This window comes from Aotus nancymaae, unplaced genomic scaffold, assembly GCF_030222135.1.
Source record: "Aotus nancymaae isolate 86718 unplaced genomic scaffold, 86718_ANA_hifiasm-v0.15.2.pri h1tg000053l, whole genome shotgun sequence".
Classification (NCBI taxonomy): Eukaryota; Metazoa; Chordata; class Mammalia; order Primates; family Aotidae; genus Aotus; species Aotus nancymaae.
The window spans coordinates 3,260,039-3,277,558 of record NW_026988467.1 but is presented as its reverse complement, the minus strand read 5'-3'; the positions used below and the strand labels follow the sequence as shown (position 1 = coordinate 3,277,558).

Sequence of the window (17,520 nt, the reverse complement as noted above, 5' to 3'; positions counted from 1 at the left end):
GAAACACTGGCTGAGCCCTACTGCCGTGGGAGATTGTCCCCACAAGCCATGGAGCCCCTGCCCCCGGGCTCCCCTGGGCAGCTGAGGGTCATGGACAGGAAACCAGGGCTGTAAAGGGGAGGGCTCTGCACAGCGCTAGGCACAGGCCTGCTGAGAGCAGAGTCCTCACCACAGCCTGTCCCCAGGGAGCCCCCGCATGGAGGCTGCATAAACAAACGTGGCCCACGGGAGGCAGGATGTCCTCACACAGGCCTGCAGAAGGAGCTGGGGCTGGGGGCTGGGAATCACATAGGCTTGCAGGAGCTGGGGCTGGGGGCTAGGAAGCCCGTGCCTTTAACAGGGCATGTAGCCTGCCTCTCTCCGCCCCCGCCAGCTCACTGTCTCTTGGGTCTAGCTGCTGAGCTAACTCCAGAATTCCAGAATCACAAACTCAACTTGGGTTGGAAACAGTGAAGGGACTGAGTCACTCGTTCCACGGATGCGGGGTGGGGCCCAAGAATCTGCATTTCTCACAAGTCCCAGGCAACGCTGATGCTGCCGGCCCAGGGACCCGCTTTGAAAACCCCTGTCCTGGAGGCGAGGTCAAGGGCCAGGAGTCTAAGCAGGCCAGAGCCAGCCTGCTGCCTAGTTTTGTAAGTAAGTTTTATTGGAACACCTCCATGCCCATTTGTTTAAGAATCCTCTTGGGCTACTTCTGAGCTACAAAGGCAGTGCTGAGGAGCTGCAACAGAGACTGCCTGGCTGGTAAAGGCTACAATATTTACTATCTGGTCCTTTACAGAGAAAGTCTGTGGGCGTCCGCTCTAAGCCATCCTCTCTCCCAGGCTCAGGGGACACTTCGCCGCGCCTCCCCTCCCACCTCACCCTCAGACGCCACTGCTGCTTCCCAGTCCCGAGAAAACACAAGCAACCAGCAGCCACCTTCCCTCCTGCAGCTACCCAGGACCTGGCCCCACAGTGTCCATGCTGCCCCATGCCCTTCTCTCTTTCTTTTCTTTTTTGGGACAGGGTCTTGCTCTGTTCTGCAGGCTGGAGTGCAGTGGCATGATCATGGCTCACTGCAGCCCCAACTTATGGGGCTCAAGTGATCCTTCCACCTCAGCCTCCCACTGAGACAGGATCTGTGCTCAAAGTTGTCTGCCATCCCTCCTGTGGCTACCCAGGAACCGGCCCACAGTGTCCACGGCCACGTGGTCACCCCAGCCCCACGCACACTCAAGGGTACCCCAAGCCCATTCCTCCTTCTTCAGGAGGCACTGCTAGCTGCGCTCAGTGAGTTATTATTTTTCCCAAAGAAAACAAAAAGCACAGTTTCTTTCTTTCTTTCTTTTTTTTTTTTTTTTGAGACAGAGTCTCACTCTGTTGTCCAGGCTGGAGTGCAGTGGTGAGATCTTGGCTCACTGCAACCTCTGCCTCCTGGGTTCAGGTGATTCTCCTGCCTCAGCCTCCCGAGTAGCTGGGATCACAAACCATTCGCCACCACACCCGGCTAACTTTTGTATTTTTAGTAGAGATGAGTTGTCACCATATTGGCCAGGTTGGTTTTGAACTCCCAACCTCAAGCGATCCACCCGCCTCGTCTCCCTAAGTGCTGGGATTACAGGCGTGAGACACTGCAGCCGGCCTAAAAAGCACAGTTTCTTAGACCCACTTTCTTCTCCATTGTTTCTCGCCTTCCATTCACAAGGAAATTCCTCAAAAAGTTTTCCTTCACTTGTGAGATTCCTCTCCTTCCAGCTCATAAACCGACACTGGTCAGCCTCTGCCCTCACCACTCCGTGGGAGTTGCGCTTGCCAAGTCCGTGGGTAACCTCTTTATTGCTAGGTCCAGCGGTGGCCATTGTATGGGGCGACAGAGGTGCTGCCTGTGGCTTCCCCAGCTCCCAGGGCTCCACGCCCCTCCCATCCCTCTGGCCACTCCTTTTCAGTCTCCTGGGCTTCTTCCTGCTCATCTCTGTCCCCCCGTGGCTGCCCTTGCTCAGGCCTTGAACCTCTTCTTTTCCATCCCCATGAAGCCCCTCAGATTTTCCGTCTCATGGCTCTGAACCCCACTGCTCTGCTGCAGACCCCTCACCCCCTACCACTCCCCTGAACCCCAGAGCTGTGTATTCCCTGCTTGTGCGGCTCAACTACGAGGGAAGGGAATGCGCACCTCGGATTCCCGATCGGACACTGAGCTCCCGACGGTGCTCACCCCCAGCCCAGTTCTTCCCAGGGTGGCCCCAGCTGAGTAAAGAGTTCCCCGTCCTCCCAGGTGTCAGTCCCACTCCTGGGCGTCACCCCGACTCCTTCCTTCCTCCTATGTCCCACCTCCCATACCCAATCCGTCTCTGGGCTGGGGCCCGTGCCTCTCCCGGTCTCCTCCCTGGCCCAGGCTGCTGCTGGCTCTCGAGCTGCTCCTCACAGCATTCCCTGCGCCCACCTCCACCCCCGCCGCCCAACTCTATGGGGCCAGGGTGATCACCCCAGAACATAAGTCAGATCATGTCATTACTTCGCTCAAAACCTCCCAAGGGCTTCCAATCTACTCAGAGTCAGAGTCCAGTCTCAACAGTGGTGCCACGACCTTGTTAGCCACAAATCCCTGCCGAGCCCCTCACACACTGGCCCCTGCCGCACTGGCTCCCTGGAGGTCTGTGAACCCAGCAGACTCACTCCCGCCTCAGGGCTTCATGCCCTCCTCCTGTCCCCATTCAGCTTCTGACCCCCCACGGTCTGCCTGAGCCCCTCCCACGCTGGCCAAGGTCACCTTCTCACGGAGGTCTTCCCTGGACACCTCCCTTGCTTCGCAGTCCCCTCTCCCCCACGCTCCCTGGCCCTCCCCTGGGCTGTTTCTCCCCAGTGCCTGTCACCTGTTCACACGCCTTCTCCTCCACCTACTCTTCTCGCTTATGCTGTCTGCCGACCAAGATGCCGGCTCCGGGAAAGCAGCGAGTTTTGTCTGCTGTTTTCCCAGCGGTGCCTGGCACCTAGTAGACACGGAACAGGTATTTGTTGAGTGAATGAATGAATGGGTGACTGGGGGGATGCCTCTGTGACCCAGCCTGCCGAAGGCCGGAGGACAGAGGGCACTAGAGAGGTGGCCGGGGCTCGCGGTCTGCGTGACTGCAGGTAGCACAGCCCGCGGTGCTGGGGACAGGGCTTGCATGTGGAACAAGGGCAGCTTTTTTCTGAGGGTGCAATGCCCGCTGTGTCCAGTGGGGGTGCTCAGGGCAGCCGCAGGTGCAGGGACAAGCGGCACTGCGGGCCACTTAGGGAGATGTCCTTGGGAGGCCACCTGTCCCAATCCCTACCCCTCCAAGAAGTGCTGACCCCGAGGTCAGGCTGTATCTGTGCTAGCAGCCAGCTTTCCAGCCTGCGGCCACAGGCGGGAACTGGACACCGTTTGATGAGCACTTTACAAGAACTGCAGGCCACCAACATAGCCTGTTTCATTCCTCCCCAGGGTCCAGCAGCCCAGCCCACCACCTTTGCCACCTCCCAGGAGAGGAGGAGTTGATGAGATTTCCCCACAGCCCCTGCTTTGTATTTCAGGATGCAAGACACACAGGCAGAGCTGACTGGCCCAGAGTCTACCACCACTGTCCAATCAGGAGCGACTGCATCTGCCAAGTGGCCAATCCCTGTGGAGCTGACATCCTACATGGAGATCCCGTGAGGTCCAGGCTGGTGCAGTGGCTCCTTCAGCGCAGAGGGAGGCAGGCACAGCTAAGCTGGGTGGCCCTGGGATCCCTAACACTTCTGGGACTTGGGAGAACAGGCGTTAGAAACAGTTTGCCAGCACACCAGACCCATAAGGGGGAGCCCAGCAGCAGGGGGGGTGCAGGGCCTGGGGTCCCAGCAGGGAGTCCACAGTCTGTGTCTCTCCCATCATCTCCACTTTCACTTGGTCCACGCGTGACCTGGAGCAAATCTCCCGGATTTAGATTTGGAGAAACTGAAGGAAGCACGGAGCGTTTGCAAAGGCTTGCCCAACTTTCTGATGGAACAGAGAAGCAAGATGTCACAATGCTCGGAGCCCAGGAAGGAATCTGGTCATTAAATCATAGCTCTTCCCCTTTACGTGGTTCGCTGACAAGGACAGGGGACCCAGGAAGGTTGGTAGGCTCCCTCTGTGACCATTTTCTTTCTTCTTAACAACTTACTACTTTGAAAACTTTCAAACCTCATAAAAGTGGAAATAATTAGAATAGCAATAAATACCCATATACTCTTCATCCCAATCAATCACCAATTGTTTACCTCATCTCACTTGTATGCATTCCTGCTCCTCTCCTCCCTTTTTCTCTCTCTGCACGCACAGGCACACACATGCACACGTGCTCCCATGCACATGCACATACGCACATGCATACACACAAGGCACACACATGCATACACGCACTCACACGCACAGGCGCACATGCACAGACACATGCACACACCCACACCCACATGCACACATCCAAATGCACTCACATGTGCACATGCACACACACGTACACAGGCACACATGCACACACATACACACACATGCACACCCCCCACATGCATACACACATGGACACATACACACACACTTTTCTCTGAACTGTTTGAAAGTGTGTTGCAATCCCGAGCTCCACCCCTCAATACGCAGCACTCATCTGAGAATTTTTTCTAAACCACACCACCAGCATTGTCCCTAAGATACTTAGTTCAGTATCGCCTGATCCTCTATTCGGTGTTCCCAATTATTCCAAAATAACTCCTATAGTTTTACAAAAATCTGGGATCCATTCAGGCTCACAGCGGCACTGGTTATTCTCTCTCATCTCTCTCAGTCTAGAAGCAATCCCTCATTTTTTTCATTTTTGTTTTTTATGACACTGACCTTTTTTGACGTTCAGGTCATCTGTCCTGCAGACAGTCCCTTGGTTTGGATTTGTCTGATTGCAGCTTCAGGATTCAATTTGGCTGAACCTTTCTGGGGCGATCTTGTCCTTCTCATGCATCCAGGCAGGGGAGAACAAGTGAGTTTGTCCGTCGAGGGCAAAATTGGCTCTGGCCAATTGGTTAAGGTGGTGTCTGCCAGGGCAGACATGAAAAATCTTTTTTCATGATTAACCAGGAATCACAGGGAAGGTTCTTTGAGGCTGTGTGAATATCTGGTTCCCCCATGACCTCCCAGTGGGAGCGTTTTCTCAACTGCAGTTTTTCTAGAAAGGCAAATATGTTGCCAGTTTGGGCTCTGAATGCAGCATTGGTGAGAGGTCAGGAAGCTGAGTTTATTTGAACACAGAAAGGAATCCTGGGGGCCTTGGACTGTCATCAAAGCCACAGCCCCAGGAAGGTGTCGCTGGTGAGGCTCTTTCAGGGACTGATGGAAGGTCCACAGGGCCCCTTTATGGGACTCTGGCTCCTGGAGCAAGCCTGGGCTGTAAGATTTAGGGCTGGCAGTTCCATCCCCATGCTGGCCCATGCCCCTCTTTCTTTTCTGAGACAGGGTCTTACTCTGTTCCCCAGGCTGGAGTGCAGTGGCATGATCACGGCTCACTGCAGCCCCAACCTATGGGGCTCAAACAATCCTTCTCCCTCAGCCTCCCAAGTAGCTGGCACCACAGATATGCACCACCGAGCCTGGCTAATTTTTGTATTTTTTATAGAGACGAGGTCTTACTCTGCAGCCAAGGCTGGTCTCGAACTCCTGGGCTCAAGTCATCCCCCTGCGTCAGCCTCCCAAAGGGCTGGGATTACAGGCCTGAAACACTGCACCCAGACAGTGTTGGCAGTTTTTTGGAAAAGGTTGACCCATACATGATTCTAGGCAAGGGCACACAAGGAGGGGCAGCCCCAGATGAAATGGACAAATGGAGCAGAACTCTCTGGGCACAGCCAACCAAGGCGAGGGCCTCTCTTGGGGCCTCAGTTTCCTCATCTGCAGAATGGGGGACCTGGGACCACAATTTCTCTGTTGGAGCTAATGGTCAATGACTATTATTTGGGGGGCAAATGTGCCCTGTGAGGGCTGAGTAGGAGCTTTGGTGGCTCCGTCCCTGATTTCCTCAACCTCAGCATCAAAGACGGAATCTGTAACCTGTCAGAGCCACATGAGCTGTTTGCACAGATGGAAAGAAATCAGTGCACCCAGGTGAGAGAAGGAAACGAATGAGCGGCTTAAGCCAAGAAACTACAAGAAAGGTCAGGACTGAGTCCTGGAGTCGAGGACAGAGATACAAAATAATAGAAGACACTTTCTGATCTGACCTGGCGGGGGGCAACTGTTACGGTTACCCAGATGTTATGGTGACAGAGTTGGCACCTGATTTGCACAGGGAAGGAATGAGGGTGGAAGGTGGAGTTACTGACCCAAAGCCTCACTTCTCCCAGCATCCATGTCCTTTGCTAAGTGACTTTGCTGCCTCTTCTCAACACACATACACATGCGCACACGTACCTACTCACATACACACACACTTACACACACATACCTACACAAATGCACAAACACACACATACCTACTCACATACACACACCTACACACACATACACATACCTACTCACACACATACACACACCTACACACACATACACATACCTACTCACACACATACACACACCTACACACACATACACATACCTACTCACATACACACATGCACACACACCTACACACTTGCACACACACCTACACACATGCACACACACACAGATCCCCTGCATACCTACATACACACATACCTACACACACATACACATACCCCTACACATGTACACACACCTAAACACACACATACACACATATCTACACATGTACACACATACAGGCATACACACCTCCACATATACACGTACACATACACACATACACATACATATATATATACACATACATACACACATATACACACATATGCAAAAAGAGACATACACACACACACACACACATGTTGAAGGGGTGAACCCCTGGCCTTGTCCTCCTGTGCAGCCATGTGATTTGCTTTGGCCTAAGGAAGTGGGCAGATGTCTCAGTCATAGGGGACTTGACCCGGAACCTCTGCCATGGTCATGGGACGTGCACGCCCCAGTCCACCCTGCTGCAGATGCGAGAGCCACCCCACCTGGACCAGGCAACCCCAGCGCATCTGTGACCTGGAACCAGATGCCCCGTGAGTGCATGATAAATAAATGCTCGCTGTGGCTGCCAGCAGCATCATTATACAGAATTCGCCTCAGCGCTTAACCTCAGGGCTCCAGGGAGCAAGTTCTTCTTTGATTTAGTCTCCAGGGTCATACTTATAAATGCTGAATTATAAGTCCAGTGGGTACCTGGAAACCTACTTCCAGTTTTTGCAAAAGGCCATATCTGTCTCTTTATTGTAGATTCTGGAGTAGGAAAATGTGGCCGGAACCTTCCTTTAGTGAGAGGTCTCGATCCAATGTTAGTACTTTGAGGCTGGAGAGGGGATCTCTCTTTAAGCTGAAATCTGCCAGTGCCGACTGCACAATTCCCTATCTTTGTCAGGAGCTGGTGGATGACATTATTCAACCCTCTTTGGGTGACCCGAGGCGATCAGTCTGGCTTCCTGGGAAGGAGGTGAGGCCCAGTCAGTGGTTCTGATCTGGGCTTTGGAGTTGGCACTGGCTGGTGCCCTAATGCTGCCATGGACTCGTCTATGGCCTTGGGCAATTCTCTTAACCTTCCCAGTGTCGGTTTCTCCATCTGTAAAACGGGATGATAATGAGGGAGGACTCAGTGTGTTAACAGATGGGGTGAGCAATGGGGGCCACAGGAGCTGGGACTAGCCTGTGCCCCGCCCTGGTGTCACATCAGGCACAGGTGCAAGGAAGGCTCTGGCCCCAGGTCTGGGCATGCCTCCTGTGGAGTCACTGACCACAGCTGCCTCCTGGACATCTGCGCCATCTGCATGAAGGTAGGTGAAGCTGCGTCCCGGGCAGCGGTCTTGCCCTCCAGGAAAGTCAGTGTTTGAAGGTCCTCAGCCTTGCCGTAACACCTGCTCTTCTGGCTCCTGTCCTCCTTCCCTGTCAGGAGGCTTCTCTGTCTTTTCACTTTCCCAGAAAAGGCTCATCTTTTATAGATGTGACCAGCCACGCCCAAGTGTGAGCCCACGCCTCAGGGTGTCGTGGCGGGACCTGTGGCGCTTAGGCTCTCTGTGGCTGCATCCAAATCCCGAATCCAGAAGGTTCCAGAAGGCTGGTCTGCAGATCCCTGAAGTTTTAAGAATGGTCACCTTGTATTCCTTATCTATTGCCAGGTGACTTGGACTCACAGCTTTCAAAAGGCCAACCTTAATACGATGGGGCACAGTGGACACCTGAAGGCCATCGTGGAGGTCAGCGATGCAACACCAACACCAGCAATGGAGTGTCCCCCAGATTCACCTCCGTACCCACATCCCATAAGACTGCTGGGAGGTCAGCCCCTCCGGGCAGGGAGCTTCATCTGTTTCGTTCATGGATGTGCTCCTACACCCAGCATGTGGTAATGCCGAGTGAACACGGCGGAAGCGGGGAGGGGGGCTCATCCAGGCTGGGTGTGACGCCCTGGGTGTCTTCCGGGAAGGCCTGGGGCGAGGACTCCAGATCTGCTTGTTGAATTGATGTTATTTTGCATGTTGCTTCTGGAACCCTGGAGGTCCCCCCGCCAAGCCCCTGAGGTATCTGCCGTGACTACTGCATGGCACAAAACCACGGTCTGTTTGTTCTGCGGGCCAGAGCCTGGAGGAGCCGTGGCGGTGACTGTGCCTCCAGCAGAGACAGGAAGAGGTGTAACTGCTCAAAACCGCATGACACAGAAGGGCACTTGCACAACGTACTTCCCCTCTCACCCAGGAGCCAGGCGCTCACACAGGAGCCCAGTCCTTTCCTGAGGAGGATCAGATGGCAAAGAGTACACGCCACAGCGAGGGCAGCTGCTGACCGAGTGCACGAGGCGTCACCACCCCCGGGGGTCATCTGCCTGGGGGTCATCCTGGGGATCTGGTAGAAAGGCCTACTTGTCGGAAGGATGCCCCAGAGGGTGGGCAGGGTTCGGGAGGTCAGCATAACCCAGTTTCCCTACAGCTCCATCAAGACTTCGGCTCAGATGCAGCCAGAGAAATGCGGGGAGAACCATGCACCTTACTAGAGATTGGAGCTCACAGTCAGGAGTCCCTGTATTTGTCACAGAGAAACCTCAGCCTCTCCTCCAAGCTCCTTAGGCCTGAGCCGAGGGGACCAGTGGCACAGTGACAGATGTCACACAGTTCAGGCAACAGCAGAAGCATCCAGACTTAACCACGGTGCCCAAGATCATGACTGGCGAATGGAGCATTTGATAGTACATCACATCAATGCCTCGTTAAAAATTGTCAGGAAGATCACGGGCCAGAAATTTCAATCTCTTCAAAGCACATTCAATGCCTGCTCCCTGATTACAAACACCACAGGTCTAGACTGCTGCAAGGACAGTTCACATCCACATCTAACCAATGCTGCAATGAACAAAAAACAGACCACAGCCCAAAAATTCACGTGCCAGCGCCAGCTACATCCTGCCTCTCAGTGACCACAGGGGGAAGGTACGGTGCCGTGCAGGGCACTCACCTGGGGTGGTGGGGACCCCAGCGCTGCACAGATGGCGTGGCCCGCAGCGAGTCACGGGCTGCCCAGGCTGCTCACTCAGTCGCTGGCTGGGCCTGTCCCCTGCGGTGACAGCAGGAGCCCTCACTGGTTCTGAGTTCCCCAAAACCACGTGCCCAGGCCCCCTGGCCTCCTCCTTTCAGCCGTCCACACACAGACACACACACACACAAATGTGTCCCCCAGGAGGCTTACAGCCTCCTCCCTCCATGACCACACCCTGCACCCATATCCTCCCAAGGGGAAGTGGAGGAGGAGAGTGAGGGGCTACAGGAAGCCACAGTCACCAGGGAGCCCCCTGCCCTCCCCGCTGGCACAGTGACCTCAGGGCTGTGTAAGGGGTTGCAGGGTGGGGAAGGGGTCTGAGGGGTCTTTATCCCCCACACTGCCCCATGCTCAGCCCCAAGGATGAGGGAAGAGAGGAGGGATCGGGGACCCACGCCACCACTGTTCAAGGCAGGGGACTTCATGCCTTCCACCCAGAGATGGGAATCCCCAGGCCAGGGCTTCCGGAGAGAGCAGACAAGATGGGCAGGGCTCTCCCCAGGAGCTGCCAGCCCTGCCCCCTGCAGAGGGACAGAAGTGGCCCCACAGGGCTCTCGATCTCCCTCATCGTTGCCCCAGGGATGAGAGCGGAAGCCAGTGGGGAATGTGTCGTGTTCAGACACCTCTGCCAGGTGCCAGGCCCATTCTGCCCAGCAGCAGCAACAAGGAGCCTCGCAGGGGTGAGCTGCATTGGTCAGGCTGTCTTTGGGGTCAGCTCACCCTCAGGCTGAGGCCAATCCCTAGGGGGGCACTCGGGGCTCAGGGGTGCAGGCTAGCACAATTAACCCTGGACACTAGGGGGGCACCTAAGCCCTGCTCAGGGAGCTGGGGCTGCCCACCCATCAGACACAGAACCCATCCTGGAAAACCGGATCCCGGGAGTACCCTGGTACCTGCTCCTGAATGGGAACGACCGGAGACAAGGCCATTTTCCAAGCACTCAGGGGAAGGCGAGGTCAAACATCTGCTGCAAAGTGCATGCCCTGGGACCACAGCACCCAAGAGGAAGTTGGTGCAGCACATGCCAGAGCGCATGCACTGCCGCCACAGAGCGGAGAAGCCTGGCGCCGTGGGGTGCCGGGGCGTGGCCTCTGCTCCTAGGCGTGCCTAGCGCCATGACCCAGGTGGGAGGGCCCAACACCTCCGACTGTCCTGGCAGAGCAGCAGTGGCCAGATGGGGCAGGAGGCAGGCAGAGGACGGAGAGCAGGTGGGTGTGAGGGGGCTGCCCAGGCCTGTCCCTGCGCTGCCCCTCGGGGGCGGGGGGCAGACCCAGACCTTCCCTGTTGGTGCGGAGCCCCTTTCTCAGGGCGGGGGTGCTGGTGATGGAGCTCCCCTCACTGCTGCTGGCTGTGTGCCGGGGGGGAGGGCTGCCCACTTTTAACCTCAGCTCCCTCATCCGATCTTCCCCACTGCCCTGGAAGGAGTCCTGCTGCCCCTCATGCCACAGGTGATGCCACGGAGGGTCTCAGGGCCCTGGACTCAGGGCTGGCTGACTCCAGAGTGCGCCGTGAGCTATGCACTGCTGAGAAGCCCAGGGCAGGCTCTGCCGCTCCATCTCCCATCCCTGTGCCAGGACACAGAGGGGGCAGCCGCCTTGAGGGGGCAGGTGGTCCTGGGAAGGATGGGCCAGAGGGGAGAGCACCCTCTGTGGGGGGTTTTCTTCCTCCCCGTGGCCTCCCCCTGCTCTGCTATTCCTTCTTGGGGAGGCCCCTCCTCCCTCCCACACCAGCTGCTGAGCCTGGGCCAGGCTCTATGGTGACTCACTCTCGGGACAGCCCAAGCTCTTTGGGGTGCCAGGCAAAGGGAGGACTCGGGTGGAACATTCCATCTCCCGTGGTGCCAGCCACCTGCTCTGTGCTGAGTCCCTGGTCCCAGGCCACCCCCATGTGTGTGATTCCAGGAGGGAGGCCAGCACCCTCTCTCCCGGCGTGGGCACACAGCTCTAAAGCTGACACCAGGGTTGGCGCTGTGTGTTCCCAGCAGGTTAAAGATAAGGACAGGAGTTGGGGGGCGGGTAGAAAGAGGAAAAGGGAAAATATAAGAGTTTGGGTGCTCAGTAAGAAAGCAGAGGTGTCAAGAGACAAACAGGAGGGAGAAGAGGGAAGGGGGAAGGTGAGCAAACGGGAGAATGAAAAAGAAATGGAGACGCCGTGCGGGAGAACTGGTGGGGAGCAACCCGTGCTGAGCCAGCTCTAGGCTTTGCCCCCAGCCCCGGCCGAGACATACTTTTTACGGATGGGGGAATCGAGGCCCAAGAATATTAAATAACGTCCAAGGTCACTTGGTGAAATTAGTGGCAAAGCTAGAACCAGAGCCTGGGTGTGTCCAGCTCCAAATGGGGGCTCTTTCCTCACACACACCTTGACCTCCCCACCCTGGAGCCCCCCATGGACCTCTGGTTCTGGACAGGTGACCTCCACTGCCAACCAGGGCCAGGGGAGCAGCCACTATCCTCTTGGCACCCAGTACGGGGATGTTGCTGTGACTCTGTGGGTCTCCAAACACAGACTGTAGTCACGGTCATCACCAACCACAGCAGCTGATGCTGAATTCACAAGCAGAGGTAAAAGTTGGACGCTGCGAAGCTAACCCCATTGGCTGTTTTGCAGTTTCAGACACACTGAACCAGCCCTCAAACCTCGTTCCTGGCTCTTAAACACAAATGGTATTTTTCAGATATTTGCCAATTCTTTTCTAAAAAAGCTTCTTTGGACCAGGAAGGCAGGTGACTGGTAAAGGTTGGGTGGCAGACTTAGAGATACTTCATTTAAAAGACACTAATGGCTGGCTGCGGTGGCTCACACATGTAACCCAGCACTTTGGGAGGCCAAGGTGGGAGGACTGCTTGAGGCCAGGAGTTTGAGACCAGTCTGGGCAACATAGTGAGACCCAATTTCTAACACAAAATTTAAAAATCAGCCAGGCAGCTGGGTGTGATGTCTCACGCCTGTAATCCCAGGACTTTGGGAAGCCAAGGCGGGTGGATTACCTGAGTTTAGGAGTTCGAGACCAGCCTGACTAACATGGTGAAATCCTGTATCTACTAAAAATAAAAAAAATTAGCTGGGTGTGGTGGCAGGTGCCTGTAATCCCAGCTACTTGGGAGGCTGAGGCAGGAGAATCGCTTGAACCTAGGAGGGGTAGTTTGCAGTGAGCCTAGATCACATCATTGCACTCCAGCCTGGGTGACAAGAGGAAAACTCCATCTCAAAAGAAAAAAAAATTTAGTCAGGCATGCTAGTGCATGCCAGTGGTCCCAGCTATTTGGGAGGCTGAGGTAGGAGGATCCCTTGAGCCCAGGAGTTTGAGGTTACAGTAAGCCACGATCATGCCACTTGACTCCAGCCTGGGCAACATAACAAGACCCACCACTATAAATAAATAGATAGGTAAATAAAAATAGCGGGAACCATCAACAGTAATAAAGCAACCCAGAGTGAGTGAAAAGACTTGCAAATCACATATCTGATAAGGAATTAACATCTAGAAAATATACAGAATTAAAATTCAACAGAAAACCAAACAGCCCGATTGTAAAAATGGCAAAGGAATTGAATAGATACTTCTCCAAAGACAATACACAAATGGCCAATAAACACATTAAAAGACACTCAACATCACTAACCATTAGGAAATGCAAATCAAGACCACAGTGAGATACTACCTGGCGCCATTAGGACGGCTGTGATAAAAAAGCCCAGAATTTTGAGTGCTGGCAAGGTGTGGAGAAATGGGGCCCCTTGTGCACTGTTGGTGGGAATGTGAAATGGTACAGCCACCATAGAAAACAGTAGTGTTGCTCTTTGAAACTAAAAATAGAATTACCATATGATCCAGCAATTCCACTTCTGGGGATATACCCTAAATCATGCGAACAGGGTCTCAAAGGGATATTTGTACCCGTGTGTTCATAGCAGCATGATTTGCAATAGCTAAAATGTGGAAATAACCCATATCCATTGATGGATAAAGAGATAAGCAAAGGCTGGGTGCGGTGCCTCACACCTGTAATCCCAGCACTTTGGGAGGCTGAGGCGGGCAGATCACTTGAGGTCAGGAGTTCAAGACCAGCCTGGCCAATATAGTGAAACCCCATCTCTACTAAAAATACAAAAGTATCCAGGTTTTGTGGAAGACATCTGTAATCCCAGCTGCTCAGGAGGCTGAAGGATGAGAATCACTTGAACCCAGGAAACGGGGGTTACAGTGAGTTAAGATTGTGCCACTGCACTCCAGCATGGGTGACAGAGTGAGACCCTGTCTCAAAAAAAAAAAAAAAAAAAAAGAGAGAGAGAGATAAGCAAACTGTGGCATGCACATGCAATGGAATATCCCTCAGTCATAGAAAAGAAGGAAATGCTGACACACGGTACAACCCAGCTGAGCCTTGAGAACATTCTGCTAAGTGAAATAGTTCATTGCAAAATGACAAATATCGTCTGATTCCACTTAACTGAGGTTTCTAGAGTAGTCACACCAGAGACAGAAAGTAGAATGGTGGCTGTCAGGAGCAGGGGAGAAGGAATGGGGAGTTTGAGTTTGATGGGGACAGAATTTCAGCCTGGGAGAATGAAAAGGGTCCTGGAGATGGATGGTGGTGATTGTAGTGCAGTCTTATGAATGAGCTTAAAACCACTGAACTACATGCTTCATACTACTGAACCGTATCCTCAATACCACTGAACTGTACCCTCACTACCACTGAACAGTACCCTCAATACCACTGAACTGTACCCTCACTACCACTGAACTGTACCCTCAATACCACTGAACTATACCCTCAATACCACTGAACTGTACACTAAATACCACTGAACTGTACACTCACTACCGCTGAACTATACCCTCACTACCGCTGAACTGTACCCTCATTACCGCTGAACAGTACCCTCAATACCACTGAACTATACCCTCACTACCACTGAACTGTACACTAAATACCACTGAACTGTACAGTCACTACCACTGAACTGTACACTCAATACCACTGAACTGTACCCTCAATACCACTGAACTGTACCCTCAATACCACTGAACTATACCCTCACTACCACTGAACTGTACACTAAATACCACTGAACTGTACACTCAATACCACTGAACGGTACCCTCAATACCACTGAACTATACCGTCAACACCACTGAACTGTACCCTCAATACCACTGAACTATACACTCACTACCACTGAACTGTACACTCACTACCACTGAACTGTACACTCAATACCACTGAACTGTACACTAAATAACACTGAACTGTACACTCACTACCACTGAACTGTACACTCAATACCACTGAACTGTACCCTCACTACCACTGAACTGTACCCTCAATACCACTGAACTGTACCCTCAATACCACTGAACAGTATCCTCAATACCATTGAACTATACCCTCACTACCACTGAACTGTACACTCACTACCACTGAACTGTACACTCACTACCACTGAACTGTACACTCAATAACACTGAATTGCACCCTCAACACCACTGAACTGTACCCTCAATACCACTGAACTGCACCCTCAATACCACTGAACTGTACACTCACTACCACTGAACTGTACACTCAATACCACTGAACTATACCTTCAATACCACTGAACTGTACTCTCAATACCACTGAACTGTACCCTCACTACCACTGAACTGTACACTAAATACCACTGAACTGTACCCTCAATACCACTGAACTGTACCCTCAATACCACTGAACTGTACCCTCAATACCACTGAACTGTACACTCACTACCACTGAACAGTACACTCACTACCACTGAACTGTACACTCAATACCACCGAACTGTACCCTCAACACCACTGAACTGTACCCTCAATACCACTGAACTATTCCCTCACTACCACTGAACTGTACAATCAATACCACTGAACTGTACCCTCACTACCACTGAACTGTACCCTCAATACCACTGAACTGTACCCTCACTACCACTGAACTTTACCCTCACTACCACTGAACTGTACACTAAATACCACTGAACTGTACACTCACTACCACTGAACTGTACCCTCAATACCACTGAACTGTACCCTCACTACCACTGAACTGTACATGAAATACCACTGAACTGTACACTCACTACCACTGAACTGTACCCTCAATACCAGTGAACAGTACCCTCAATACCACTGAACTGTACCCTCACTACCACTGAACTGTACACTAAATACCACTGAACTGTACACTCACTACCACTGAACTGTACACTCAATACCACTGAACTGTACCCTCAATACCACTGAACTGTACCCTCACTACCACTGAACAGTACCCTAACTACCACTGAACTATACCCTCACTACCACTGAACTGTACACTAAATATCACTGAACTGTACACTCACTACCAGTGAACTGTACACTAAATACCACTGAACTGTACACTCACTACCACTGAACTGTACACTCAACACCACTGAACTGTACCCTCAACACCACTGAACTGTACCCTCAACACCACTGAACTGTACCCTCACTACCACTGAACTTTACCCTCACTACCACTGAACTGTACCCTCAATACCACTGAACTTTACACTCACTACCACTGAACTGTACACTCACTACCACTGAACTGTACAATCAATACCACTGAACTATACCTTCAATACCACTGAACTGTACACTCAATACCACTGAACTGTACCCTCAATACCACTGAACTGTACCCTCAATACCACTGAACTGTATCCTCAATACCACTGAACTGTACCCTCAATGCCACTGAACTGTATCCTCAATACCACTGAACTGTACCCTCAATGCCACTGAACTGTACCCTCAATGCCACTGAACTGTACCCTCAATACCACTGAATATACCTTCAATACCACTGAACTGTACCATCAATACCACTGAACTGTACCCTCAACACCACTGAACCGTATCCTCAATACCACGGAACTGTACAGTCACTACCACTGAACTGTACACTCGATACCACTGAACTATACCCTCGATACCACTGAACTTTACACTCAATACCACTGAACTATACCTTCAATACAACTGAACTATACCTCACTACCACTGAACTACATACTTAACACCACTAAACCACACCCTCACTACCACCAAACTATACCTTCAATACCACTGAACTGTACCCTCGATACCACTGAACTGTACACTCAATACCACTGAACTATACCCTCAATATCACTGAACTGTACCCTCACTACCACTGAACTATATCCTCAATATCACTGACCTATACACTTAATACTACTGAACTATACACTCAATACCACTGAACTGTACACTCAATACCACTGAACTATACACTCAATACCACTGAACTATACTGAGTGCCACTGACCTATACACTCAATACCACTGAACTGTACACTCAATACCACTGAACTGTACACTCAATACCACTGAACTGTACATTCAATACCATTGAACTATAGACTCAATACCACTGAACTATACCCTCAATATCACTGAACCATATACTCAATATGACTGAACTGTACAGTCAATACCAGTAAACCGTAGTCAATACTACTGAACTATACCCTCAATACCACTGAAATACACACTCAATACCATTGAACTGTACACTCAATACCACTGAACTATACACTCAATACCACTGAACTGCACATGCAAAACCACTGAACTATACCCTCAATACCCTTGAACCATACACTCAATATCACTGAACTATACACTCAATATTACTGAACTGTACACTCAATACCACTTAACTATACACTCAATAACTCTGAACTGTACACTCAATACCACTGAACTGTACATTCAATACCATTGAACTATAGACTCAATACCACTGAACTATACCCTCAATATCACTGAACCATATACTCAATATGACTGAACTGTA

At 52.1% G+C, this 17,520-nt stretch overlaps 1 protein-coding gene across 4 annotated transcripts in view; it reads right to left on the bottom strand.

Moving 5' to 3' along the window:
* The window catches only part of KCNAB2 (potassium voltage-gated channel subfamily A regulatory beta subunit 2), a 113,654-nt gene that overhangs the window by 66,038 nt on the left and 30,096 nt on the right, over nt 1-17,520 (bottom strand). Inside the window, exon 1 of one of the 4 annotated variants that reach the window (XM_064363163.1) lies at nt 10,540-10,653. The exons of the other annotated variants lie outside the window; for them this stretch is intronic. The gene's annotated coding sequence lies outside the window, so the exon portion shown is untranslated. Of the gene's footprint in view, nt 1-10,539; nt 10,654-17,520 lie in introns of those variants that run through there. 4 annotated transcript variants of the gene reach the window in all.